Source organism: Colobus angolensis, unplaced genomic scaffold, assembly GCF_000951035.1.
Source record: "Colobus angolensis palliatus isolate OR3802 unplaced genomic scaffold, Cang.pa_1.0 Scaffold40, whole genome shotgun sequence".
Classification (NCBI taxonomy): Eukaryota; Metazoa; Chordata; class Mammalia; order Primates; family Cercopithecidae; genus Colobus; species Colobus angolensis.
The window spans coordinates 9,816,409-9,821,105 of NW_012117377.1; the positions used below are offsets into that span (position 1 = coordinate 9,816,409).

A 4,697-nucleotide genomic window follows, 5' to 3' on the forward strand; every position below is an offset into this window, starting at 1 on the left:
AGGATGGTCTCGATCTCGTGACCTCGTGATCCGCCCGTCTCGGCCTCCCAAAGTGCTGGGATTACAGGCTTGAGCCACCGCGCCCGGCCATATTTCTTTCTCTTCATATATTTCTCCCTCTGTTTTGCTTAATCTTCATCTTTCTTTCCTCAGCCCTAAATTTAAAGACCTTTAGGAAGTATGGTCTCGATCTCCTGACCTCGTGATCCGCCCGTCTCGGCCTCCCAAAGTGCTGGGATTACAGGCTTGAGCCACCGCGCCCGGCCATATTTCTTTCTTGAAGTCTGTGATCCAGAAGACCAGGGGTATTTTAATTGTCTTTATATGTTTAACGATAAACAAAATCAAGGCTTATGAGGAATAAAATGCAGACTGGCGGAAAAGGTGACTGAATATTCTTTCAATAAAATTATTGATTCTTCTGATGAATTCTGATAAGTTTAAGAGGTTATTAAATTTGATGCTATGCTTATTTCTTGATTTATTCCTTTTATCTATTTTATTATCCCAGTACATGTAACTTACAATCATGATTTGGCTTACTACAATTAAAAAGAATTTCAAAAAAAAAAAGTATTCACACTTTTTTTTCTTTACAAATATCTTGCTTGTCTGGCCAATTAATATTCTACAGACACATAATATTTGCTTCTTGGCCTCATAAACCTCATCAATACCATTGACTGGTATTTTCGTGCAAATTTTGGATAACTGATAATAGCTTTATGACATTGAAAAATTCTATTCATGAACACAGTATATAATCCTATTTAATTATGTTTGTTCATTGTTCATTATATTTTTCACATGTTTATATATTCTGCCAACAAATAATATATTTGATGCATTATCAAATGGGATATTGAAAAACATATCTCAAAGTTGATAGTGGTATATGAACTTGCATGGCTTTCATGTATTTATCTCAAGGATTCTCACTAACTTTCTAACTTCTCTTAATATCTAAAATCGATGTTCATAAATTATTATAATTATTGACAACAATAACCCAAGTCTACTAAGTCATAATAGAAGAAATTCTTCTTAGCCATCTTATTTTAGTTCAATGTAATTAATTAACTAGATGGAAGAGAAAATTTATTTCACCCTAGTGTCCAGGGGTGGCTTTTTTCTTAAATGATACTTTGTTGAATATTTTTCTATGGTGAGATAATTTTAGCATTTTATCATGTGTTATTGTGTTGATCTGTTATAATAGGTTTCATTACATTGATGCAAATTTGCGCTACTGGAGTAATTCGAATGTGGTCATGATTGTTTATTGATGTAGTGTTTTATTTGCTGTACTGAAACCTATGTCTCCTGTAAGGATTGGCTTGCCACTCCTTTTCTTCTAATGCCATTGTGTGGTTTCGGTGTGAAGCTACATCTAAATATCTAAAATATGTTAAATCATATTTCTACTTTCCCCTCAAGACTTTACATGCGTTAAAAACACATATATTGCTTAAATATTGAGTACAATTCACCTTTGCAAGTACTCATGCTGGATTTTTTTTTCTTTTTTAAAAAAATTGATTTAGAGCATGCAAGTGCGGTTTTGTTACACTGATATATTGCATAGTGGTAAAGTCTGAGTTTTTATAACTTGCGTATCACTCAAATAATGAACGCTATACCCAATAGGTAACTTTCCAATCCCCACTTCCACACCAACCTCCCCACTTTTGGAGTCTCCAATGTCTATTATTTTCTTCTATATGCTGGATATTTTCTTTATGGAAATATTTTCTCATCCCTGATTCAGTTTCTTTAGTATTGTAGGATAAATTGGGCTTTACATTTCTTCCTGAGTCAGTTCCATACAATTTAACTCATTTAAAAATATTTTCATACCAGGCATGATGGTGAGTGTCTGTAATCCCAGCTACTTCAGAGGCTGAGGCCTTGAGTTCACTTGAATTCAGGGGTTTAGGCTGCAGTACGCTATGGTCATTCCTGTGAAAAGCCACTTTGCACTGTAGCCTGGGCAACATAGCAACAACTATGTTGCTAAAAAAATAAAAATGAGCCAACAAAAGTGTTTAAAAGTATTTCTATTTCATGTAAGTCTGCTATTCACTAATATATAATGATAGTTTCAGAATGCTTTAATCTTTTAAAAATGTATGTGACATTATAATATAATTTTGTGACATGACATGTAGATAATATATAAATTATATTATAAATATAATTTATATCATTAATAAATATGTTACACATATAATTTTCAAATATTTTCTTCCATTCATGGATTGTCTTTTTGATGACGTACTTTTATTATGGTAGGAAAATGATGTGGCATTAAATTAACCATCTGAACCATTTTTAAGAGTACAGTACAGTAATGTTAAGTATATTTGTATCGTTGAACAACAGATCTCTGGAAAGTTTTCATCTTGCAACACTGAAACTCTGTACCCATCAAACACCAATTTCCTGACTCTCATCCCCCCAGAGCTTGGGAACCACCTTTCTACTTCCTATTTCTGTGATCTTGACTACTCTAGATACTTCATGTAAAGGAAATTACACATTATTTGGCCTTTTGTGTTGTAGCTGGCTTATTTTGTTTAGTGTAAAGTTTTTGAGGTTCCTCCATGTTGTAATATGTGACACGATTTTCTTCTTCTGTAAGGCTGCCATAATATTTCCCTGTATGCAGATGTCACGTGTATTAAACCATTCATTTACCAATGGTCATTTGGCTTGCTTGCACTTCTGGCTATTGTGAATAATTCTGGATGAACACAGACGTGCAAATATCTCTTTGAAATCCTCCTCTGAATTCTTTTGGACATAAATTCAGAAGTAGCGTTCTTGAATTATACAAAAATTCTGTTTTTAACTTGTTGAGGCATCTCTGTACTATTTTTCATAATGACTGCTTCATTTTACATTCCCACCAACAAGGCACAAACAAGGGTTCAAACTTCCCCAGTTCGTCACCAACACGTTATTTTCTGTTTTCTTGATAGTGTCCATACTGATAAATGTGATGTAAGATCTTGTGGTTATTTTGATTTGAATTCTCTAATTTTGATTTAGAAATATTGAACATCTTTTCATGTGCTTATTGGCCATGTGTATATCTTATTTGGAGCAATATCTATTTAAGTCACAGGTCCATTTTTAAATCAGGTTGTTTTGTCATTATTTTTTAACTCTTTATCAGATACATGAATTTGGATTATTGTTTCCTATTCCACAGATTGCCTTTTCAGTTTATCAGTTGTTTGTTTTATTTTTACTTACTTTTTGAGACAGAGTCTTGCTCTGTCACCCAGGCTGGAGTGCAGTGGCATGATCTTGGCTCACTGCAACCTACGCCTCCTAAGTTCACGCTATTGTCCTGCCTTGGCTTCCTGAATAACTGGGATTACAGGCGCCCACCAACACAACCGGCTACTTTTTTTGTATTTTTAGTAGAGACAGGGTTTCACTATGTTGGCTAGGTTGGTCTCAAACTCCTGACCTCATGTGATCCACCCACCTAGGCCTCCCAAGGTGCTAGGATTACCGGCATGAGCCGCCATGCCCGGCCTCAATTAGTCAATTATTTATTTTAAATCCTACCCTGAAACATCGGACTTCAAGTTCTCCTATATAGGGAAGTTTATTAAGGAGTATTAAACTCACATGATCACAGCATCCCACAATAGGCCATCTGCAGGCTGAGGAGAAGGGAAGCCAGTCCGAGTCCCAGAGCTGAATAATTTGAAGTCCAATGTTTGAGGGCAGGAAGCATCTAGCATGGGAGAAAGATGTAGGCTGGGAGGCTAGGCTAGTCCAGTCTTTTCATGTTCTTCTGCCTGCTTTTATCCTAACTGTGCTGGCAGCCGATGAGATTGTACTCACCCAGATAAAGGGTGTGTTGGCCTTTCCCAGCTCATGGACTCAAATGTTAACCTCCTTTGTCAACACCTTCAGAGATACACCCAGGATCAATACTTTGCATCCTTCAATCCAATCAAGTTGACACTCAGTATTAACCATTACATATCCACTCCTTGTCAACTTGAAGCTATACACGTCTCCTGAGATCATACATAATTTTCAAATAAAGACAATAATAAGGTCTTATGCCCAACATAATACAAGTATCCTTCGTACAACCAGAAACACACCAATCCCCAACCCAAATGCTGTTATATAAAGTGAACAACACTAAAATGCTGATATGAAGTCAATAATTTTATGTCACATGATAAAGAAAAAAGGAAATAAAATGAAGGGATTTCCTTAGTGCAAGTGCATATGTTCACAAACAAGTTTTTAACAAAAGGAGGATAAAATACTCATGACAATTACAATCCCTGTTTCTGCAACTGGTCACTTGGTCACTTGGTCACAGCTGGTATTCATGACTACCTACTTTTACTACCCACTCTGTATTACCTTTGCCTTCAGCAAGCACCTCAGCAGGTTGTGTTTCTTTTATGCCTACAGGTTTTATTCTACACCTCTTCTTGGAATCAAGCAGTGGGTCTTTTTGTCTCTCTGTTTCCGTCTCACTCTCTTTGCCTCAGCCCCCAAATCCGGTAACATTATCAATGACACTGACTTAACACCATGGGGACTGTTAGGGAGTCTGATGTTTGCTTTCCATTTTACCTTTCCTTACACAGTCTCCATGGTTATGGTCTCCAAACCAAACTTCTTAAGGCAGTGGATACACGACAACATATTGTCCA

General features: G+C 36.1%; 1 protein-coding gene across 1 annotated transcript in view; it reads left to right on the forward strand.

Annotated features, from left to right (window-relative positions):
* Positions 1-4,697, forward strand: part of LOC105521567 (olfactory receptor 1020-like) — a 10,972-nt gene that overhangs the window by 993 nt on the left and 5,282 nt on the right. The window lies entirely within an intron of this gene.